The 25883-nt window shown below is 39.4% G+C and overlaps 1 long non-coding RNA gene across 1 annotated transcript in view; it reads right to left on the reverse strand.

Annotated features, from left to right (window-relative positions):
• Positions 1 to 4162: 4162 nt before the first annotated feature.
• The window catches only part of LOC309652995, a 60642-nt gene continuing 38921 nt past the window's right edge, over positions 4163 to 25883 (reverse strand). Inside the window, exon 3 of the long non-coding RNA XR_014258960.1 lies at positions 4163 to 16031. This is a non-coding gene — a long non-coding RNA (uncharacterized lncRNA). The remainder of the gene's footprint in view (positions 16032 to 25883) is intronic.

The following is a 25883-nucleotide window of genomic DNA, read 5'->3' on the forward strand; positions in this document are numbered from 1 at the left end:
ATATCAAAAGGGTATCCTTTGTACCAGGGAAAAAAGATAGAAAACAAATGATATTCAATATTGAACTTCAAGTTTAAAAAAGAAATTTTGGCGTGCAGGTAATTAAAAACAAAAAGCAAGTCATCTACGAGGTAAGGAGTTGGAAGAGTAATCAGACTTCTCTTCAACTTTTCCACAGCTTCATTAAGGTTGCCCAATGCAGCAAATAAAAATATAGGATGCTCAGTTAAATTTTAAAATTTAGATGCAACATTTGGAGCAGACTTATACTAAACACATTCATTGTTCATCTGAAATTCAAATTTAACTGGGCATCCTGTATTTCATCTGGCAGTCTTAAGCTACATTTAATGTCAGAAAGCAATGGGATAATATCTGCAAAGTTAGGTGGGAAAGAAAATGGGACTCAAGAGTATTATACCCAGCTAACGGATCATTCAATTAAAAAGGCAACAGGCAGACATGAGAGAAGCAAGGAACATAACTTCTCAGTGAGGAAATTCTGTTAACCATGTGGATGATTAAAATAAAGAGCTCAGGAATGGAGAAGCCATGGTAAAGAGGATGCTGAATCTGGAAAGTTCTAGGGCAGTTTGATTTAGAGGCTGAGACATCGCCATCAGCTTTCAAAGTCTTTTCTTCTCTTGGTCTACCTTCCACTGGCAGCATCATTCTCAGGACACTCTCTTCACACGGTTGCCTCCAGCAGCTCTAGACTGACCTCTTATCAGCGTGGCAACCTCAGTGGAAAGAGGGCACTTTTCCTTAAAAGTATTAAAAAAAACCTCCTGGCCTGATGCTCATTTGCTTTTATTTACTGGGCTATGCAATGAGCCCATCCCTGGATCAATTGTCATCACCATGGAAATAGGCTACTACTTTTATTGGCTAAGTTGTATCACCTGGAACCAGGGGTGGCGTCAGCCCCAGATAAATCACTGAGAGTGGAGGAGGAACGGTTTCCCGAAAGAAATACAGGGTGCTGTGACCAAAAGAAGGGAACGGATTCTGAGCAGATCAGAAGAGCAACTATTTTGTACGTTATATTGTTATCTCTCCAACTAAAGTGTAAACTTCTTGAGAACTAGATCTCTGTATTACACTTCTTTTAATCTCACAGAATGACTGCCTCAGATCCTTATTATAATGTAGGTGCTCAAAAATATTAATTTCCCTTGACATAACTAACTTCCTTTATTTGCAAAATGAGGAGGTTGGAATACATGAACTCCAAGGTCCCTCCACCTTTAATAAAGCTCTGTGAAAAATTCCATGAGAACATATCATATGGGGCCCCACATTAAGCACTTTTGGTATACTCTATAGTAAAACATTTGAACGTTTAGTTATAGGTATAGCTCACGATAGATCTTTTCCACTTCAGAAATGTCAAAGGTGTTACAAAGTCCTATTAGGTTAGTGTATTCTCATATGCCTTCCTCAAGTCAATGATTTACAATATGATGGAATAGTTTTCCTAATCATGCAGAGATCTTTTCCTAATGTTCATATTTTTCATTGAAATATGTTTACTTCTCATCACTTCTAAGCCTCTAAATAAGAAATGAGAGTCTGACCTTCACCCATTCTCCCATTTATGCCTACTTCAAAATGCACTGTCTTGATTAATCACCATCTCCCATTTTGCTTAGCCAGAAACTCTACCACCTTCCTTCCTCCTCTCCTCCCCATCCAATTGTCCACCAAGTCCTATTAATTCTACTCCCTAAATATATTTTAGATCTCTCCCCTACTCCAAATCCTTGCCATGACTCACTTCCTATAGTTACTACATAGTCCTTCTATTGTACTTGTCATATGAATATATGATGGTAAGAGAACAGGCTCCAGCCAGTTGGCCTGGTTCAAGGCCTGGCTCCGGGATTTACTCTGTGTGACTCTAGGGGAGTTATATAACCCCTCTGAGCCTCAGCTTCCTCTTCTGTAAAATGAAGCTAAAAATAGTACCTCATAGAGTTATTGAGAACGTTAGGTGAGTTAAAACATGTAAAACACTTAGACCGATGTCTGGCATGTATTTAGTAGGCATTACATAAATACTGACTATTATTATTATTGTTCTTGGTTTAATTTACAGCAATTAAAGTAGCTGATTCCTCCAGTGTACTACGAATGTATCAATGGCAGGGTAATGTCATTATTAGCAGTATTTTTAAAACAGTAGCATTAGTATTTTAATCACTAGCTTTCGGCACAGTGTAGGGGCATTTAAAAATCTAGTTCAATGAATTTAGTTTGTCAGAATAAGACAGTTCTACAAAGTAACCACTAGATGGAAGCAAACCCTTTTATAAGAATCAATTCTTACCAGAAACTGCTGCAGTGTACAAAGATCTACCCCTTTTGTCTCCTTTATTTGTACAGCTTCAGCGTCATCAACAACAAAAAACCACCAGCACCACCACCAGCATCATCAACAATGGAAGCTACAACAAAGGCAGCTCATAAAGAGGTTCAGAACTTTGTATGCTGAACGCAATTCAGACTTAAGGTTTTGGAAAGTCTTTGCTGAAGAAATTAGAAATTATTAATCAAAAAATGCTGAAAACACCCTCATTGAACCAAAAGCCATCTGCCACCCACCCACATTTACATAACAAGAATCTCTGAAGGCTCATCATGGGAAAGATGTAGACTCCCAGCTCTCTGCAGAGTGACTGCAACATAATGACCAATTGTCCCTGTGAATGACACACCTCTCTTCACTTTTTAACAAGGAATTGTTGTTTTCCTATACTGTTGGGGATGGTGGTATCGTAGGTATTCAATGACTTAATTACTGGGTTTACTTTCCTCTTTGAGAATTTCTCTAGCTCATCTTCAAATGTGTTTTTGGTGTCTTTCATTTGCAGTAAAGGGATTCGTTTCTTTCTCCCTTATTTCCAGGGGTCCTCAGCCTATTCTTTCTCCACGTGATTCTCACGTATGACATCCTCACATCAGTGACACTTCCTATTACATCACTGTCAGTATTATCACTTTATTGTCAGTAACGATTCTCAGTGCGGAGATGGTTGTGCACAGTTGGGATATCTCTAACCTCAGATTCTGATGAGCTCCCAGAAGCTGTTAGTTTTGTCTAATTAGCAGCAATGAATTGACCCTCTCTCTTAGAGTGGGACTTGCTCTCTCTCATACCCTCAAATATTCCTGGACTCTTTCACTTTCTACTTTTCTTTTTTCCCCTCTCTCTTTTCTTTCCTCCCCCTTCCCATCTCCCATTCTCCATTTCCTCCCTCTTTGCTCTCCCTCTTAGAATTCTAATGATCTCCTTTCTATAATGCAATGCTATCTTAAACCTATAACAAGAGAACACCCATACAGTATAAATTTGATCTCAAAAGTGAGAGAAGGTAGTTTTCTCGCATATGGAACATGTGTGTGGTATCTTGGTAGGAAAATATTATTTCTACTTAAAAGCAATGCTCAATCATTGCTGTCATCTGCCCATAATTGAATGAGCATCAGCCGAACGCAGAGCAGAGGCAAAGTGCAACGACCTACTTAGGATCAACTCAAATCACGTGGATGAAAAATGACTACAATTCCAGTCTTCTTTTTCTTATCACAATCTCTGTCCAAGTGGAAAGAGGTTTTACTTGCCTGCTCATTTCTCAAATCAAATCTCCATCTGAGATTTAGACTTCTTTAAATGGAGTCCAGAACCTGAGCAGCTATGATTCAGGTTATCGCAGAGGAATTCAATTTCTCGCGATGCCCTCTTTTCTTCCCACAGAGCAGCCAACTGAGAAAGCTCAGGCAAGGAGCAGGAAGGAAGAATTTGGGTTACCCTCCTGGGATAACAGCTGCTCTGTTCACCCTAGTCACCAAACACGTGCTGACCAGGTAGTAAAACAAATGAGCTAAAGCCACCCCCAGCACACTGTTTTCCTTAATAAAGAGTTGAAGGAATTTCAAAGGAGGAAAGCACGTTTCTGTATTCCCCTGAGGGCAACATGAATTCTGCTAAGTATTTCAATTTCAGAATACACAAATGTAGAGAGAGCCTATTCTATACCCGTGTGCTTGCTGCCTGGCACAAAACGTACGCACAGCTACAGACGTCTGGGTTTGCTTCTCACCAGGGGCTGGTGGAGATTCTCCAAGCACGTGGGTGCTTGGAGAATCTCCACCTGCTGTGGCAGTGTGATCTTCCTTCCCAGCTCCTCGCTGGCCTCACGCTTGACTTATGTAATGTGGTCTGTTTGCTGATGGGCTCTCGCTTGATTGGCTCAAGAGTGGGTACTGCAAAACTTGTGCTCAGTCCCCGTGAGTGCTAGATTCAGACAGCTGATTTGATTTTGTATTTCTCCTGCACCAAGAGGTTAAACTGAGTATCGTTAAGGAAATAAACGTGGGTGTCTGTGCATCGCGTGGTGAGGAATGATTGGGATGAATAATGGCTGTAGTTTAGGTGGTCTGAATTATGCGTGGGTGGCTGAGGAGAGTGAAAAAGAAACAGGGAAGGGAATTATAAGGGAAAATTCTCTCTCTACTAGCAGCTAACCGTAGATCACTGGAATTCGTTCCTTATCAAGTGTAAGCAGGAACCAGGGAATGGAATATGGCTGAGTGGAATGCCTAATAAAGGAGTTGGCTTTCTCTCACTGCCCTTTCAATCTAAATACTTAAGATATGCAGCAGCTCGCAGGGCTTTTACAAGAAGGCAAAAAGAGCAGAAAGACAAGAGTCATCAGTGGAGGATTTGCCACTGAAGGTATAGCTTATTGTACTGTGTTTAAAAAAAAATCTTCATTCGTTTTTAGTCAAAACATTTTTTAAAAAAGTATTTCTATTTGCTCTGGCATCCTTGTCCATCTTTCCAAATTGAAGCGACCTCACACTGCTTCCGACTATTTTGGTGAGAGTTTAACGTAAACAGCCAAAATGTTTACACCGCTGCCCCTTCCGAGTTGCTTTATTTTATTTTTTTAATAAAAAACCTGCATCCGAGTTGCTTTATTTTTTAAATTTTTAAATTTTTTTTATAAAAAACCTGCAACCGAGTTGATTTTCTCTTCTCTATAAATACGCCCAGCAACAAGGTATTTGGAGAGCTCCCCAAGTAACAGAAGTGTTCTGAATTTCCCTTGTGCAAATCTCCACGAGAACTGACACAGCTCTCAGTGGGTCCTCCATAAGCGCTAACTTAGGACTATAAAGTTGAACATTAATGAGTTCTCTATAGACCTTCTCCCTCCCCAACGCCCCCCAATAAAAAATTCTTTTTGGTATGGTAATTTTGTTTACTTCTCCCGAGAGCCAATCGTTACCGAAATTCATCACCAGAGGGCGGACTTTCACAGAAAATACGCCAGTTCCCTGCTCTGGCTGATCGCTTCTCCCATTTGCAGGGTGGAAGAAACAGGTTTTATTCGGAGGTATTTTCAGTTCAAATTCAAGTTCTAGAACTTTGGTTTATTATTAGCCTGTTCTCTTACTTGAGTGGAAGGGAAGAGAGAAAAACAGGTCTGTCTGCAACCGTTGTATTCCACCCCAGTTCAGGGATGGCCTCAGAAACTGTTTTCAAAGATGATCAAAAAGAGCCTGATCGCGTAGGGATGTGAGAGCACAGGCTGCGGCCTCTCTCAAATGACAAATCGTTTCACGTTACTCAAGAAACCACAAAAGATTCACACCCACCCTCGCCTCCCCCAGGCCTTGTCCTTTTGCAAGTGATTTGCAATCCCAGACAAGTGTTATATAACGATGAAGCAGAAGCCTGGAGCTTTGGCTTTGTTATTTCTTTCGGAGAAAAGACATTAAAAAAAACCCCTGTTATTACAGCACTATCCTAAATGCCTGTGAGAAAAACATTTCTGAGAATTGTTAGAGACGTGGGGCGGTGGAATTGATCAAAATTTGCATCAGTGCTAAAAACTGTGACCATCTACAATTGTCCAAAGGGGCAGTTTGAATGAAAAGACACAGTTTGGTGGGGTGGATGGAAAAGCTGGGAAAGCCCGGGATCTAACCCTAGCTGAGGGCTAACCAGCTAGCTGAGCGTCCTTTAATTAGTTACTTAACTACTCTGGGCCTCAGGTCTCAGATCGGGTGATTAGATGATCTCAGAATTCCTTCCATTCTAACAAGTTCTTCTTCTTCCAAGAACAAATGTAGATGACATTATTAATTTGACTCCTCATGGAGAATACAGCAGCACTCATTAAAAAATCAAGCATTTTGCAGGCTATTATAATATTTCAACCTTTCTGAAGTACTCTATATTTCATATTTATGAAAACTGCCCATTATTTAGCAATCATTTCTTTAGTGTTTTAATGGCAATGGACCCTGGGGCATTTAAGTTCAGGGAATGCTAGAAAAGCACTGTGGTATGGCAGGGAAAAAAAAAACAGGCTTAGGTTTGGATCCTGGATCTGCCTTTTATTTGTTATATGCCTTTGGACAAGTTGTTTAACCATCTGGACTTCTGATTTTTTTCTTCTTTTTCTGGGAAGGGGGCAAAGTGATGAGAGGATGAAAAATGTTGGAAAGAAAGTTTGAGGAAAATGATGCAAGTGGATGCGACACTAATTTGGGACTCACAGGAAAGAGAATAAGATGAATTTTAATCTCCCCTACCTGCTTGGGCCAGCTAGAACCCTCTCTCCCAGACCTGGCTATTATAAATCTAACTGAGCCACTTTCTATTCCTCTGTGTGTCTGGTATCTAAAGCTTATAAAACTTGGGGCACATAGGAATGGGTGCTCTGGAAGTGCCAATGAATATACCCATGGGCTTTTGATTTTTAAACTGCAAGAATCTCTTATGGTTATAGTGGGAAATAATGGGCTAACCAGATGGCTGGGCACATAGCGAACTATCAATATATGGGAACTCTTTAGTATTATTAATATTTGTCATTACTACTAAAATGCCCAACCTATAAAATTATTTAGAGAGTTATTTAACCTCAAAGAACTATGCAATATTTAGCTCTTTTGGTTAGGTTTATTAACTTAGGAACTCAAAAATTACAAAATCTTGAACGAAGAAATTTAAGGAAGGCCAAGGTGGAGTGGGGGAGTAGGGGAGGGCTGGATTGGGAGTTTGGGATTAGCAAATGCAAACTATTATATATATGTATAAGTGAATCACTTTGCTGTACACCAGAAACTAACACAACATTGGGAATCAACTATACTTAAATAAAATAAATTTGTAAGAAAGAAATTTAAGGAGGGGTTTTTCAGAGATAGGATCCTGTCTCTGAAAATGACCTCATCTTGGTCTCCGAAAGTTGGAATTTGGGGACTATTAGAGTATGTAGTCTTTGCAGCCTAAGGAGACAGTGTGAGAAATCTTTTATTGTGGGAGGGTAGCGCCGGCAAGAAGAGAATGCTGGTGTGCAGTGGTGGAAGCGTGGGTGGAGGTCCTGCTGTTTCTGGTGGTAGCAGCCTCACAGTCATTCCTGTGACTCCTTGAAAGTTCCTATTGCCCAGCTAGAGACAGCAAAGAGAGGATTATGCAAGAAAAATGGTGAAAGCCAGGGCTGAGAGATCCCAGTTGGTTAAGCTGAGTCCAGAGGCTGGCGCATGAAGCAGTGTAATTGAATGTGTGTGCCCAGGGGATGGGGATTTCTTTCTTTCCTTTTTTAGTTCTCAGGGCCATATACGTGTATAGCAGACACTCCTGGTGCCCTGGCCACACCCCTCAGTACTCACCTCTACTTGCTGTAGCCTTCTTTCTATTGAATGTCTGTGACTCTGTGTCTGAGGTCTTTTTCTGATTGGGGAGCATGCTTAGTCTGTGCTCAGAGCAAGCTTCGAGTGCCCCCAACAGCAGCTCTCAACCAATAACAGACATAGAAGTTGGTGGAGAAATATCTCAGTTTCCTAGCCTACTGGTTGGGTGAACTCTGAGGCGTGCTCTTTAGTGCTCTAGGCTGTCTCCCAGAGTTCCTCAGAGGATGCACGTTCTTTATTGGCTTTCTTCCCTTCCCTGTACCACTTCTTCCCTCCCCTACTGGTGTGTATAGAGCACTGGCACCCTAATCCTTGTTTCTGGGTCTGCTTCTGGGAGAACCCAACCTAAGATACCGGACATAGGCTTCTATTTCAAAATTTATATGTGATTTTCTGCATACAGAACATGAGTTATGGTGCCATGTGGATCTAGGTCTGAAAGTGGGTCCTGCCACATAGCTTTGTGACCTTGGGTCAAGTTCTTTAACCCCTCCAAGTTTTGATTTGCTTGTCTGAAAAAGGGGTGTAATAATACCTAGTCATTGGAGTGATGTGATGATTGAATGATTATACGTGTGAAGTGCCTGGCACAGTGTCTGGCTCACAGTCTAAGCTTTTAAATAAATATCGTCAATCGCTGACTGTTATTGTTCTTATTTCCCCTCCTAATGTATATAGGAGACCTCTTACATTGGCTGCAAAAGATGTCTTCTGGGGAAATCAGAAGAGAAAAATGATTTGTAGCCTTTTCATTCCTATGGCAGAACATAATTTCCTCAGGAGCATTAAGCTTCATTTAAAAAAATGCTATATGAGCAGGAAGAAATGGAGACACAAAAAAGAAATGCCAGTGGAAGTGATCTGTCCTAGTTGGGTTCTGAACATGATAGGTGTGCAAGTGGGAGCTAGAACAGTGAACAAAGCAGCATCTGAGGTGCTATTTTTAGAACCTGGAGAAGCTCAAAAGAAGTAAGAGGGGAAATATGCAGCATTTATGTAACACATTTCCAAGTAGCTCTGAAAGGAAGTTTTATATTTAATGGAGTTGTTAACAATTAGGATTGAAAGCCTAAAATAGAAATAAGAACACTTAGCAACCTTAGGAGTATTTTGTTGGGTCTGAGGTAAAATATTACGTTTGGAGAAGTTGTATGCAGCGATAGGTAATATACATGGAAATTAACATAGCATTGTTATTCAATATATGTTTGATTATAAGACTCTTACTAATGATTTTTCTGCATCCTATTGACTGAACCGTATCTCTCTCTACATGACAACACCAGCCTTCCTTGCCAATTAGCTTATCTCTTCTTTGTCTCCCCTTTAATAAAACAGTGTTTTCAACTTCAGTGCTTTGGCTCATGTTGCTTCCCTACTCGAGCATGCCCTTCTGCTTACTTTCCTCCTACAGGAGTTCTATCTTTCTTCAAATTTCTTCTGCTTCTGGGAGCCCCAGAGACTCTTTGCTTTGACTTATGGCACTAGAAAGAGAATTTGGGTCCATGTCATGAAGGGCTTTGGATGCTGTTGTCTTCAGCTTATAGAAGTGGAAGGCAATGGAAGCCAATGTGCGTCTTAGGAAGATATGAATAACTGTGGCAGCAGTGTGAATGGCAGCTTCAGAGAGGAAGAGACTGGCACAAGATCGGAAGGCTACTGTGATGGCTTAGGTGCAAGGACGTCGAGATATATACGAGGCAAAATAGAGCCAAAGGGCAGAAGGGATGACATTGAGAGACTTCTGGTGTACTAATTTTAAAAAATCTGATGACCAGTTAGATGTGGGGAATGGGAAGAAGAGAGAGTAAAAGGTTACTGTGGGGGGCTTGAGGTTTCCACAGATTTGTGGAAGGCAGTGATAGAGGGCAAGGAGTGGACATGGAAGAGGTAAGAATTTTATTTGGATGTGTGCTGCTTGGCCATTCATTTCCAGCTATCCCAGTGTGCAACCAGAGATGTGAGTCTGAATGTAACCCAGCAGGACGCTATGGGGCCTTCCCGGGGCAGGCCCTACCCCCCATATCCTCTGCTTTACCTCCTCTCTGAAGTACCTAGATAACAGTAGGTGATGCAAATTTCCTGAGTTGTTTTGCAGATGTGAAAACCCCCCACCAAACGGAAGATGTTAACTACTTGATGACCATGAGCACATCGCCCCAGGCCTCCTGGAGCCTAAGGACTGATAATGTGAACCCCTGTGACACTGTCCTGTTCCCTCACCATCAGCCAGTCAGAACACTGCTCACGAGCTGATCACACACCCTGCAACCCCCTCTCACCTGGCTTTTTAAAATGCTTTGACAAAACCCTTCTGGGAGCTTGGGGATTTTTAGAGCATGAGCAACCTGTCTCCTTGCTTGGCCCTGCAATAAACCTTTCTCTGCTCCAGACTCCGACGTTTTGGTTTGTTTGGCCTCGCTGTGCGTTGGACACATGGACTTGCGCTAACATGAACCCCCAGACAAGGACAGAGGAAGTGATGTAGATGACCAAGTTTTGGGAGACTACCTAATGAAATTACTGGGAAAGAATGAGTAAGAAAAGAAGTGGTCTTCAGCAAAAGCAATAGGAAAACCCAATATTTAAAAGGTTAATAAGGGAAGAGAAAACAGCAAGTGAGAATGAGGAGCAGTCTGAGAAGCAGAAGGGGAATCAGTGTGTAGACAGATGTTGAGAGAGGCGTTTCAAAAGGAAGGGGCTGCTCAACAATGTGAAACCTGCAAAACCATCATGTGAGGTGAGAACTGAGGAAAGCCTATTTGGTTTGACATGTTGGTGACCAGCAACGGTTGCTAGGTAGAGGTAGGTGTAGAAATGGGGTTACAGGAGACTGAAGAGGCTGTGAGATGGGAGAAGGGGAGCGAGTGGAGCTAAACAACTCTGAGGACTTTTGACAGTGAAGGGTCACAGTTGAACCAAAGCTAGAAACGATGAACCAGGATCATTTCTATGTGTCGAACCAGCCTCTGTGCTGACCTCTGCTAAATGCCGATTTGGTCCTATTGTCTAAGTCTGTCAAGATCAAGAGAGAGGCTGGAGTGTGGCAAAATGGGATCAAAACCTCCCAGGGCAATGAGTCCTGCCAGGTACTGTTACAATGATTGTTTAAAAAGTAGAACAAGACAATCGAAAGGTGTCTCCTACTTTGTGTGAGCCAAATTTCCTTTTGTTCCTTATCACAGTGGGGAGGAAAATATATTCATGCCCTAAATGCTCAATTGTGTAAGCAGGGATATAATTTGCATATACAGCCCCGGTAATGCTATGGGGAAAATTGTACCTGAAGTCTTAATGAGGAAATTTAAGCAGATGTGATGGAAGAATTAAAACTAATGTTAGCCTTTGCAGCCACTCAATTCCAAGCATAGCAATTTCTTCTTTTATGCATGTGAGGAGAATTTGATGACTAATTAAAAGGAACAGGCAGCCTAGGTGTTGGGGTAGTGGTGAGGTCCTTGACTCTATAAGAGCTGGTGATGAGAGGAAAAGAGCACTTCTTCGCATAAATTACATTTTAGAGGAAATATTGGTTTTCCAATTTAATTTGACTCACAGTTTTGGAGTCCCTGTGATGTCACAGGCACCATACTCTCAGCACTGAGGGCATAAAGAAGAATGAGATACAGTCTCTTTTCTAAAATGGCTAGATGTCTCTGCCCTAGATGGCCAGTGCCTAGAGGTCCAGCGCCTAATCAAGTCAAGTCTAATTTCTAAAAAATATTGGGATCAACTATAGTAAAAGTTTGTTTTAAAAAAATTGCATCTGGACAATGATCATCAATGGATATCATACCAAAAAGAGAGGCAGCCAGACACTATGTGCCTCCTTATGAGCGTGCAAAATACCATAGATGAAGTGTTTCTTGTCTAAATATCAAACTAGAATCCGACCAAGCCTCTAGATGAAACTATCAACTTATAGGGAACAGAGGATCACATTAAACGATACCATAGGGATGCAGTTAGCAAAATCTAGACTGTCAAAGTCTAAGGACAAGCAACATGCTCTCTTCAACAGCCAACCTGCACTGAAAAATGAGAGAGAGAGAGAGGTTTAGAAGGTAAAGATTGAGAGAGTATTAAAAGACATATCTACTAATTTACTAATTGCAAAATATGGACCTTATTTTGATTCTAACTCAAATTGTAAAAAGTATGAGATTAGGGGGAATTTGAACACTTACTGGATATTTAATGTTATTAAGGAGTCATTATTAACTTTTTAGTGGGAATAATGCCATTATGTTTATGTTTTAGAAAAAGAATCATTGTTTAAAAGCATCACCTGCTGAAATAGCTAAGGATAAAATAATTTGATGTCTAGGATTTGTTTCAAAATAATCTAAAAGGAGGGGGGAAGTGGATAGGGGCATGTAAGAAACACAATTGGCCATGAGTCGATAACTTTTTCAACTGGGTTATGGGTACAAGGGGGTCCCTTTCAACTTTTATTTGTTTAAAATTTTCCATAATAAAAAGTTTTTAAAAGCTGACAAAAATAGGTCTAGCATCATTCAAGATGATTAAGAATTAAATTTAGATTTATTCCCCCCAATCTGTGTACTAGTTATAGAGCTACTGTGGCAGGTACAAGGCACTTTTGTTCACATGGGATGGGAAGGATGACAAATTTAGCTGCATTTCCCATGGCTTGAATTGAGACATCACTGGCATACTTTTATCTGTTTTTCCTTTCATCTTGAAGATGTTACTTCAGATGGTGATGTGAGTTTTGGCATTGAGTGGGCTGAGAGGAGTGTTACTGTGTGGCAAAACAAACTCAGAAACAGGGAGTATGGGGAAAAGAAGGGGATGCTCTGCCCTCACATTACCCAAGTCTCTTCCTCCCGTCCCCATTTTCCTGGGAGAACATTAGATCCTTTAAATGCAGTGAGAAGGGATACTCCAGTCACTTAAGCTTGGCCTGAAGATATTTATAAAATAGAATTGAAATCATCATCATCATCATCATCATTATCTCATTATTTATTAAGTAATTTCCCACATGCTAGAATGTGCTAAATATTTTACAGGCAGTCTAATTTACCCCTCACAACTCCTATATGAATTTATTATTACAGTTGTTATTTTACATCTTACAGACTTGAAGAAGATAAGTGTTCTGTGCAGGGCCAGACAGTCAGTGGCAGGGCCAGGTTTCGAACTCTAAAGCCTTTGTGTAACTGAGCAGGACCCTATGGGGTCTTCCCAGGACAGGCCTTCCGCCATATCCTCTGCTTTAGCTCCTCTCTGAAGTACCTAGATAATAGTATTTGATGCAAATTTCCTGAGTTGTTTTGCAGATGTGAAAAACTCCCACCAAACGGAAGATGTTAACTACCTGATGACCACGAGCACATCGGCCCAGGCCTCCTGGAGCCTAAGGACTGATAATGTGAACTCCTGTGACACTGTCCTGTTCCCTCACCATCAGCCAGTCAGAGGACTGTGCACGATCTGATCACGTAGCCTGCGACGCACCCCCCAACCTGGCTTTTAAAAATGCTTTGCCAAAACCCTTTGGGGAGCTCGGGGCTTTTTAGGGCATGAGCCACCTCGTCTCCTTGCATGGCCTTACAATAAACCTTTCTCTGCTCCAAACTCCAATGTTTGAGTTTGTTTGGCCTCACTGTGCATCAGGCACATGAACTTGCATTAACATTTGCTCTTTATTGCAACACCAAATGCCTCTTAGCCTTTCCTTTCTAGATCTTAGGAGTTCTGATGAGGCAACACAACAGATTTAGAAGGTCACCATTTCTCTAACTTTTCTGCTTTTTATAAATTTGTAAGTTCTCCAAATGCTATTTCAGTAGGGACCCTGGCTCTTTGAACAGAAGCCTCCAGAAGCTCTGTATGGTGCCTAGCCATTGTGCACAAATAGCTCACACTTTAGATATGAATTTTCCAAAATTATCTTTGGCCCACGATGGGGCTCACTGCTCAGGAGAAACGTGTTAGTTTGTGGCCGGCTCACAGTGTCCAGGCTTTGGAAATCCGGCTGTATCTCACTGGGTACAGAATTACCAAGACATAGGGTACTTCCCTTGTGGAAAACTGTCCCCCATAATCTGCATTTGAATCTGTGATGTATTTTGCACACAGGTTTATAGAATGAATCTAATATGTTATCATTAGAGTTATCCCATCTAAAAATCCAACTGCAGGAGATGATAGGGTTTACAATGTAAGCTTTGGAATCAGACAGGTCTAATTAATACATACAACTTAATAGGCCTATGGTTTTGGGCAAATTATTTAACTTTTCTGAGGTTTAGTAAAATGGAGATAATAATCTAGTACATTACTGTTGTGAGGATTACAGGGTATGGCAGGGAGCCTAACATATAGTATGAACTCAATAAATGGCTCCCCTTGTGGGTGTAAGTATTATTCTTTACTATTATTTTTGTTATTTCTTTGGTATCTAGCCAATGACTTTAAGGTTGAGAATGTTCTCTGTGCAAAGAGCCAAATATCCAGATGTCAGTTCTGGGGATGGGGGAGAGTTTGGGGAAGTGGAGAGTGGGGAGGATGAAGACAAACTTAGGAGAAAGGTTAATTAGAAAAGTGTGGTTCAGTAACATTGTGGATTCTGATTTAGCCAGGGAGAGCAAACTCAGAGGTGAACTTCTCTCCCTTCCTTCATAATTGTTCCTTAGGAAAGTAGGAATTGCCACACTCTATTTGAGTCTTTATAAGTCTGATTAATTTTGTTTGAATGAAAAGTACCATTTGGGGAGGAACATTAAAACAACCTAAATCAATACTAATTTGGAAAGTTTATACAGGTCTCTTTACAGATCAGGTAAAATGAAAGAAAAGAAATATAACAGATTTAGTAATTATAACTGGGATCATGACTCTACCACAATCATTTGATATTATAGTAAACAAATCTTTTAGTCATTGCTTTATGGAGCAATATATTAAGGTGCTCCATTGAAGAGATGGTGATTATAATACTCATAGCATAAATAAATTTTTAAAAAGGTGTGCAGAGGGGTACTTTAATTTCAGACAGAATTCCCAACAATCTCATCATATATGAAATCAAAAGATGCTGTATGTCAATAGCTCAGAATGACTTGAAACTGATGCTGTTAAACATAACTATAGTGACAATAATGATACTGAGGCATAGCTATATAAACCTGTCCAAGATGAATAAAATGTTTCCTGACCCATGAATTTGGGAAAAAAGCAATATTTTAATAATACATTGCTTTATTTAATTTGTGATATTATACATATGTGTGAAAATTTAAAAGTACAATATTATAGTAAGTTTGTGCAGCCACTGTGGAAAACAGTATGGAGGTTCCTCAGAAAACTACAAATAAAATTACCATATGATCCAGCAATCCCACTCCTGGGCATATACCCAGGCAAAACTATAATTTGAAAAAATACATGCACCCCAACGTTAATAGCAGCACTATTCGCAATAGCCAAGACATGGAAACAACCTAAATGTCCATCGACATATGAATGGATAAAGAAGATGTGGTACATATATACAATGGAATACTACTCAGTCATAAAAAGAATGACATAATGTCATTTGCAGCAACATGGATGGATCTAGAGATTATCATACTAAGTGAAGTAAGTCAGAAAGAGAAAGACAAATACCATATGATACCACTTATACGTGGAATCTAAAATACGACACAAATGAACCTATCTATGAAACAGAAACAGTCACGGACATAGAGAACAGACCGGTGGCTGCCAAGGGGGAGGGGGTTGGGGGAGGGATGGAGGGGGAGGTTGGGGAGAGCAGTTGTGAGCTTTTATATATAGGATGGATAAACAACAAGGGCCTACTGTAGAGCACAGAGAACTATATTCAATATCCTATGATAAACCATAATGGAAAAGAATATTTTAAAAAAGAATATATACATATGTATAACTGAATCATTTTGCTGTATAGCAGAAATTAACACAACATTGTAAATCAACTGTACTTCAATAAAAAATATTGATGAAAAAAGTACAATATATAAGTAGACATTTGACTACTTAATCTATGGCTCTACAAGTTTATTACTTACATTGGCTCTAATTTTGGGGGGGTGGTGGGCAGAATTTTCTCTCTGGTATATTAAGGGGAAAATAAGAAGGAACACATTAGACTGGTCGAGATGAGCAGTCATTCAGGGCCTGAGTATACCAGAAAAATAAAGGCAACATAATGTGAGGCCGAGAGTGCAGCCTGTGGAGCTAGCCTACCTGGACTGGAATCTCTGCTTTGCCACTTGCCAGCTCTATGAGGTTGGGTAAGTCAGTCAACTTCTCTGTGCCTCAGTTTCCTCACCTGTAAAATTAGAATAATAATAATGCTTACCTCATATGTTGTTGTAAGAATTGAATGAATTAATATTTGTAAAGGGCTTAGAATAGGGTCTAATACATAGTAAGAACCTAGTGTTAGATAGATGGATAGAAAAATAGATAGATAAACCCTGTATCTTTTCTTGATACAGTTGGCCTTTCCAGGAAGAATTTGTGCTTTGACCTGATCTCTATGCTAGAGGATATGTATATTTGTTTATTTGCTTCAGGAAAACGAAAGTAACTTATTTTGCAATGGAGAAGTTTGCATATGTGCATGTGTCTGATGACAAAACAAGATTGGGTAGGGGGATAAGGAGGGGAATTGTGCTTCTGGGGTCAGACTTGAGCCCTCCCAGTTCTAGGGTACTCTCTTTGAAGGAAGAGATCTTTCAGGCACCCAGAGACTGTGCCTGAAATCCCTGTGCGTTTCTGCTCAAAGCCATGCTCTATCCTATCGGTGTGTTGTCAAAATCTTGTCCTGTGGAAAATACTAAACGCTGGCAAGGATGCGGGGTGGCCAAACACTCATATACTGCTGGAGGGAGTGCCAAATGGTACAACCACTTTGGAAATCAGTTTGGCAGTATCTGCTAAAGCTGAGCATATGCCCACCCCATAGCCAGCAACACCACTCATGGGTATAGTCCCAACAGAAATGTATACATGTGTTCACCAAAAGTCATGAACTTGAATGTTCAAGACAATACCACTCATCAAATCCAGACGCCCATCAACTGGGAAATGGATAAATGTATTTTGTAATACTTATCCAAGGGAATACTCTCCAGCAATGAGAATGAACTACAACTCTGCACAGCAATGTATGTAAAGCTCTCAAATGCAACGTTGAGCAAAAGAAGCCAGGAACAAAAGAATACGTACTGCACAATTCCATTTACATCAAGTATAAAAACAGGCAAAACAAATCTATGGTGATAGGAGTCAGGATAAGGGTTACACTCAGAGGAGACTAGTGATTGACTGGAGAAAGGCCAAGGAGGGGCTCCCAGGAGCAATCTAAACCTTGTGTTCTAATTTTGTAAAGGGCTTTTGTTTTCGTGTGTTTATGTCTTGTTTCTCTAATTAAACTTTAAGTTCTTTGATGGGGATGACTGTGTCTTGTTTTCCTTTGTATTCCCACAGTGGACAAACAGTGTGCATGCTCATTAAATATTTGTTCATTTATCAGGAGGAAAAGCAGTCTTGCCTAGCTACCTCCTGGAAGGGTATGGTTTTCAGGTCCAACTGTAGCAGAATCTTTTAATAATTATGTTCCTTAATTTAAGACAGTCTTGGAATAGAGTGGCTATTTTGAGCTCTTAACCTTGTGTTTTAGACAATCTGATGTTCCAAATACTTTCACTAAAATCTCCTGAGGTAAAGTGCCAGATTTGGAATAGATTTTCTGAGAAGCCAACTTTGAGTGCTGGCAGAATGGAGTGGCTGACTGCCAGCTGTGGGTGGGAAAACGTGCTCTTAACTTTGCTTGACTACCTCGTTAACTTACTGGGCCATGGGTGAACTCTCTCCAGCTCTTCAGGGCCTGGAGAGAGAGAGAGAGAGAGAAGAAGGGAGAGAGAGAGAGGGAGAGGGAGGGGGGAGAGAGAGAGAGAGAGAGAGAGAGGGAGAACATGCAGCTTATTGGGAGCAACTGCAGGGCCTCAGTCACAGTGGGAAATGGTGCTGGCTTAAGACACTGTTGGTGAAATGAGTCAGCATGTCAGCTCAGCCCGAGGACAAAATCTCCACAAGTTAGCTGTAACTGGAGAGAAAATCTACATTAAACTGAGAGCAAGCACTCATCCTCCTCCTTAAAGTAAAAACAACCCTTGGTGGAAAAATTTTATATCATAAATAATACACATGGAGTTATACTTCAAAACTGTGGGGACCTATAGGTAAGAATTGTTTAAAGTCTTTTTTTCCCTTTTCCTTTTTTTTTTTTTTTTGACTTGGCTCTGAAAATAAAATGGTTGATTCTTTTTCAAGTGATGTGTGGAAGAATCTTTCCAGACCCTAGGTTACTAAATATTTATGATGAAAAAAATGTAGACAAATACAGATTTTTCTGAAACCTGTAATTTGTTTAACTGATTCCAATTTGGGATGCTATTGTGATTCTCTAGTATAATATTTTTCCACTTGGAAACTCAGAGCTAACTCTGGCTGCTTTTGTAGTTGGCTTATAAGAGCAGCAGAAGGAAAAAGAATTGTGTCCCCAGTGATTCTGTAGGATGCTACATTGATTTCTTAGTTTTATGGACATTACGTTAGGGGGCACGGAGCTTCCCTCACAATTTACTATTTCCTTTCCCTTTCTTGAAAGCAGACACAGGCATGCCCTTGAAGGCAGAATTAGTCTCAGCAAAAATTCAGTGGAAGTTGGACTTCCTTTATTTGGGATCTGGGGGGAATTTGTAGAGTGCCAACATCTTGAACAAACTTCTAGGAGTCTGGAAAATTCTGGAAGCCATTAGAGAGGGTGGAGGAGCCCTGCAAGTACAGTGAGAGTTCATTTGCAAGTGTGAGCAGTTAATTGACACTGCCTTCTCATTTCCTTTCTGTTCTTTCACACCCAGAAAGTGCAACCTTGACAGTCACTAGGCCAAGGCATCAATGCTGATCGAAGGTAACTGGTCCTCCAATCAGAAAAAAGGGAAACTTCAGCTGATTTGGAAACACTTCTGAACTTACATTGATTTATTGTTTTTAGGAAAAGTAGGAGAGATTTTAATTGTTTCTTGAGTCTTTCCTGAAACTTCCAAAGCTTACCAGACTTGTGCCCTAATGTAGAGCTTTGGATTTTATTGTTAGTCAGAACCATATATTTAAGGAGCTAGAATTTTGAAAGCCATCTTTCAAGATAGCTTACTGTCACCTCTGTAGTCCCAAATGCTTATGAATGGGGCATTTGTATGTTCTGAATAGGTGAATGAATAGTTCAATGATGAATAGTTATTTAAAGAGCATTGTACAAATAAAGCAAAAACATGACAAATTCACCAATTTAGACAGCTAGGACTCTTGAGTGTTCAGGAGTTAGTAATGAACTTCTGGTTTTGTGGGTCTCAATGTAGGTGAAAAACTGAGATGAGAGCATACATTTCAGGGTGGAGGTGGTGGTGGGTTTTTCTTTATGTCTAGGGGTTTTTGAGGAGGGGTGTGGGACAGAGGGTTCCTGTAATTATCAGGCTAAGGAACTTAGAGCAACAAGATATCTAATGCACTTTGCAAAAAGGCCTATATGGAACAGTCCAGAGTCTACTGGTATCACGTCTGCTTTCAACTCCCTACCTGTATCATCAGAAGGAACCTATCCACCTCGGGTTCCCTTGCACGCTCTGCCTCTATTTTCGCTTCCTACCATCCCTTTCTTCTAGAGCCCGCTCTCTTTCTCCTAGTCCTTGTCTCTTCTCAAGCTTATCTACCTCATACCCATTATCCTCACTGAGTATTCAAGCACGTAGCAGCTTCAGAACCACTTAGATAGCTTCACCATCTACTTTCCTTGATTATAAAATCAGATGTCACAGAAATGTTTCTTAAAATAACTACTACATTATATGGGTTGTTCACGCTACCTTTAAGATTTAGATGAGATTGAAACCCACTCCCTCCATGAGGATGTCCAAAGCAGGCAACCCGCATGGTCTTAGGGGTTTTCAGGACTGCTATGGACCAGTGAATGTCACATATTTGTCATTCTTCCTCTTTCTGAATGGGAATGTCTATTGTGGTTATCCTGTCTCATTCCGCCTATTCCTACACATGTTAGAGCAGGGATCAGCAAACTTTTCTGTAAACGGCCAGATAGTAAATATTTCAGGCTTTGTGGGCCTTATGTTCTCTGTAGCAACAACTCAATTTGCCATTGTAGCATGAAAGCAGCCATAGAAAATATGTAATTGGTGTGGCCGTACTCCAGTAAAACTGTACAAAAAACAGGTTGCATTTTTCCTGCAGGTTGTAGTTCACTGTCTCCACACACATATTTCCTTTCATTCTGAGACTCCTATTATCAAGAATTTGTCACTTTAAACCTCCATATCACTTGGCTTTTATTTTACAATTTTACAATTTCTTTTTCCTTATCCTTTCCTATTGTTTTATGGCAAAGCACGCCAATCTGATTTCTAGTGCAGTAATGTGGTCTTTGGCTGGGTCCATCCTGCTACATATCCTAGCTATTAAGATCTTTATTGCTACAAGTATATTTTTGATACTTAACATTTTCACTTGGTTCTTTTTAAAGTATTCCTTTTACTGCTACATAATTCAAATAACCTTCCTTATCTATTTGAGGGTATTTAATATGCCATCTGTTCCAGTAACTCTGCTTCATGTGGTATACATTATTTAATTTGCTTTTTTTGTAGATGTTGTATTACTCAGAGATAAAATTCTTTTGGCCAGCATGGCCCTGTTCCTCGGGTACCAGCTACTCTCTCTAGTAATGTAAATTTGGAATAGATGAAGCCCAGGCTGTAGTTGTTTATGTCCTGCATGATGTTTTTTTTTTTTTGGAAATTTAGATTCTTTAATTATATTAAATTTGAGGAGATTATTTTACTGTTTCTCAATGGCTTCAGCTTGGCATAAGAAGGAAAGGGGAATGAATATTTTTATCTATTTGTTATCCACAATTTCTTACAGCCATTTTGGGATAAAGTCTTCATAAAACATTTCAAAGTATGTTTCTTAGCTGCCACCAACTTGAGGGGGAGAGCAGGGTCACAGCAACCTCTTAAATATGGTTTATTTTTCTATGTGCACTAATCCCACTTTGTAGGAAGGTCAAGGTGTTCCAAGCCCTCCCTAAACATTTCCTGAGAATCTTTAAATGAAGGACGTTTACACATGCGGGCTCCACTAAGTGATTCATCTGCTCATGTAGAGTCTCCCAGTGTCCTGGCTTCCGTGACCTGGGAGGCTGCTGCATCCCCTGCTGCTGCCCAGTGAAAACCCCCCTAGGTGGGTGGTTCTGAGGCTGCTGGTACTGGGCCATGATGGCCCGTGTCTGCTGAAGCCACATGGTCTGAACCTGCTCAATGCCTCATGGAGACTTGGGAAGTTGATGATTTAGACGTAAGTGACCCATTTTTTGGAAGAATAACATATGTACAGAAAACTTATGGATCATAAGTTTAGAGCCCAGATGATTTTTAAGGAGAGACAAGTAGATGAACCCAAGTCTGGAATACCTCAGAAACCACAGAACCACCTCCATTTGCTGCTATGCCACAGGCAACTCTTCTAATCCTTCTAAATCCTTTCTTTAAATACTTAAAGAAGCCACATTGGGAGGTGGTGGTCTCCTTAGAGTTGTAATCTACCAGCTCTGGGAATTCAGAGAGTAAGAGGGAAGAAGTGACTTCCTGTGTGGCCCAGGACAAACCATACCCGTTTATCAACTCCTTATGCAAGTATGCTTTTGTGCTACCTTGAGAGAATCCCACTGACACTGGCATTCTAGGCTGTTTCTACCTTTTCTATGTGAAGGGACGTGATCATATTGAGAGAATGTGGGGAAGGGGTAAGAGGAGAACTTACAGGCTCTCCCTTCATCTATCTAATTCCTCTTGTGTTTGCCACTGCCCTAGGCTGCCGCTATTCCTAGAGGCACAAATTCAAGACTCCCTGTAGCTTCCCAAGACAGTCTGAAGAGTCTTTTATTTGTTGTTGTTAATTCCTTGGTTCCATCTTTTCCTCTCACTTGTTAAGTTTCTCCATGGTTGATTTTGGTAGAGGGGAGCTAGCAGCCTCTGTTAGCTCTCCACCTGGTTAAGAATCAAAAACTCTCTGAAGCTATCTTTTATATTCACTTTAAGACCTGTTTGGCCAAATAATTAAGGGATGTGTAACAGCTACACTGACTTACATTGGTAAGTAGGGAAGGAGAAGCAGGAAAAAAGAAAAGAAAGACAATATATGGATAACATAAAATATGAGCAGAAATAAGTTTTAATAAATGTAAGTGTTCTAAACTCACTATTAAAAGCCAGAGAACATTAAATTGAATTTTGAAATAAGATTAAACAATATATGATCTACTTAAAACAAATGAAACAAAAGGGTACAGAAAGATGGAAAATAAAAAGGATGAAAAGATATACCAAGTAGATATGCGCCAACAGAATCTGGTGTAGCATCTTAATAGCTGATAAAACAGAATTAAAGCAAAAAGTATAAGGGATAAACAGGTCTTTGTATACAAGCAAAAGTTATAATAGAATCAGAAGGAAAATGAATCATGAATATATACGTATCTAACAATATAACCTCAAAATATATAAAGCAACTACTCATAAGGTAAAATTAATTATGCAACAATAACTTATTTAGATGTTTAAATCCACCCCTTTCTAAAATTGACAGATCAAGAAATCAAAAACAAACTGAGACATGGGAGGTCTAAACACACAAATTAATCATTTTCAGCCATTAAATATTAATTAAATCCAAATCAACACGTTCTTTTTGAGCACACTTTCAAAAATTGACAATGTAATAGTCCACAAAGGAAGCCTCAATAAATTCCAAAATATCAATATTAAAAACTATGTTCTCCTACAAAATATAATAAAATGAGAACATAAGATTAAAGAATTGCCAGAACTTCCTGTGAGACTAGAAACTGAATAGCATACTAAAACCCCCTTTGGTTAAGAAGTAAAGAATTAAAACTAAATTCAAGTGAATTACAATGAAAACACTACTTGTCAAATTTTGTGGGACACAGAGCAATGTCCTCATTTAGAGGGAAATTTATAGCTTTTAATGCATTTATCAAGAAACAAGAAATGTTGAAATGAGCTACACTTTCAAGTCAAGAAGTTTTAAAACTATGGATAAAATAGAGACTAAAAATAATAAATGAGCATAATGAATAACTCCAAGTAATTAAATTTGAAAACCTAGATGACTAGATTCTTTTCTGGAAAAACATTTTTAAATGCTAAAGTACACCTAAGAAATTGGTGAAAAAGAACAAGAAGCATTAAAAAAATTCATGACAATTAAAAACTCCCTTTCACTTTCTAGGACCATATATTTTTATAGGAAATTTCTACCAAATCTTAGAGGAATAGTTAATTTTTATCTTAGATAAGTTGTTCTGGAAGATAGAAAACATGTCTATTTTATGTTGTGAGGTTAATGAACTCTGGTTTCCAAAACTGGACATGGACAATACAGGAAGAAAAATTTATAGGTCTATCTCACTTACGAATGTAGATGACAAAATTGTAATGGAGGAAAAGAATATTAGCCTCTCAACTGATGCAGAAAATGCATTTGATAATTCAAAACTTTTTTATGATGTAAGTCTTCACAAACTCGGAATAAAATAGAATTTTCTTTATCTTGGGAAAGATTATACACCAAATCCCTAGAGCAAATATTATATTTAATTGAGAAACCTTGGGGAAACTTTTAAGATCAGGAACAAGGCAAGAATACCTCTATCACAGCTACTGTTCAACACAGTACTGAGACCTACAAAGTTATAAGAAAGGAAAACAAACTAAGTTTATAAAAATTGGGAGGTAAGCAATAAAGCTGTCATTATCTGTAGATGATATAAATACCTACCTAGAAAAACCAATAAAATCAAGAAACAAGCTAGGCAAACACAAGACCAACTTATGAAATTAATAGCATTTCTCTACACTAGCAATAATGGCCTAGAAATGATGTTTTAAAAAAAGATACCACTTATAATAGCAAAAACAAAACAAAACTCAAAAATAAAAAGCCAAAAATGCACAAGAAACCAACCAAAAAACAAAAAAATCCCTGCAAAGCTGGCGTTAACAAACTATGGCCTTTGGGATAATCCGGTCAACCACCTGTTTTTGTAAATAAAATTTTTTGAGGCACAGATACATCAGTCTATGGCTGCTTTCATGCAACAACAACAGAGTTGAGTAGTTGAACAGAGACTGTATGGCCTGCAAAGCCTAAAACATTTACTATCTGGCCCTTTACAGAAAAAAATTTGCTGACCCCTGCTCTAATGTATACAGGAATGAACATAACCCAAAATATACAACACCTGTGTGGTGGAAAAATTAAAAGTTCTATTAAAGGATAGAAAAGAAGAGCAGAATAAGGAGACATTCTTTGCTCTTAGATTGAATGACTAGATTCTATTAGAATGTTCTGTCACCTCTAAATTAATTGAAATCAATTATTTAATTGACGTGAAATAATGGTTTATATTCATTAATTACAAGATGTAACCCAAATCCAGAATTAATCTGGATTTTTTGAGGCACTCAATAACTTTACTTTAAAATTAATATGGAAGAATAAAATTCTGCAAAAACCTAAATCAATTTTTTTTTTAAAAAGCCTTATTCTTTTAAATTTTATTTATTTATTTATTTATGACTGTGTTGGGTCTTCGTTTCTGTGCTAGGGCTTTCTCCAGTTGTGGCAAGTGGGGGCCACTCTTCATCGCAGTGCATGGGCCTCTCACTATCGCGGCCTCTCTCGCCGTGGAGCACAGGCTCCAGACGCGCAGGCTCAGTAATTGTGGCTCATGGGCCCAGCTGCTCTGCGGCATGTGGGATCTTCCCAGACCAGGGCTCGAACCCGTGTCCCCTGCATTGGCAGGCGGACTCCCAACCACTGCGCCACCAGGGAAGCCCTCTAAATCAATTTTTAAAAGGAAGAACAAAGAGGGGAGTTATCTACTCAGATATTAAGACACAGCACAAAGTCACAGCAAGAAAAATATATGTGGTACTGGTGTAAGAACAAATAGATCAATGGAATGGAACAGAGAACTCAGAGACAGACCTTGTATATATGAGAATTTAATATATGATGAAAGCGGCACCAGAAATCAATGGAAAAGGATCGAATGTTTAGCAGATGGTATTGGGGAAACTAACTCACTTTATGGAGAGAAAGAAAACTGGGACCCAACTTAATACCATGTTCAAAAGTGAACTCCAGATGCATGAAAGAACTAAATGTGAAGGATAAAGCTAAAAAATTAGTAGAAGATAATGCTGGAGATTTGTTTGTGGCCAAAGGGAAGGAGACTTCTTAAATAAAGCTCCAAAGGAAAAAGAAATAGAGAGGAATTTGACTATGTAAAAATCAAGGATTCCTGTCCAATGAAGAAAATATGGACAAAGTAAATAGTCAGATGATAGACTGGGAGAAAATACTTCCAATGTCAAACTAACAAGAAACTCTAGCAAATAAATAAGAAAATGATACTCTAATAGAAAAATGAGCAAAAGAAAAGTAGCAGTTCATAGAAGAGGAAAGCAAATGACTATATCAGGTATATGAAGATATGCTCTAAAGCATTAGTAATTAGAGAAATGCAAATTAAAACAAGGGATATCATTTTGCTCCTATCAGGTTGGCAAGCATTAGAAAGGTGGTAACGGTAAGCCTGTGGGGAAATAGCAACCGTCATACATCGCTGTTGCAGTTCTAGAGAGCAATATGGCAGCTGTTAGCCAAATTACAAACATCTGTATACATTATAACCCAGAAATTCCACTTTTGGTTATATATGTCAGACAATTCTCAGAGAGGTCTGTAAGGTGGCCACATTCGAAGATGCTCATCACACTGTTATGTGCGGTAGTGGGGAGTAGGGGGCAATCCAGATGTGTACCACTGGAGAACTGAGTTAAGAAAATGTCAAGGGTGCAACTTGTGGAATACTGTGCCATAATTAGAAGCATCTGACCAGTTGTACACAGTCACACAGATATCTTTAAAACATAGTGCTGAGTGGGGAAAAAATTGAGGGTATGTAAATGAGAGTGAGGAATGAGATTAAAGAAATAAAATAAAATACA

The sequence above is a fragment of the Balaenoptera physalus genome (assembly GCF_965194825.1).
Source record: "Balaenoptera physalus genome assembly, chromosome: X".
Taxonomy (NCBI): Eukaryota; Metazoa; Chordata; class Mammalia; order Artiodactyla; family Balaenopteridae; genus Balaenoptera; species Balaenoptera physalus.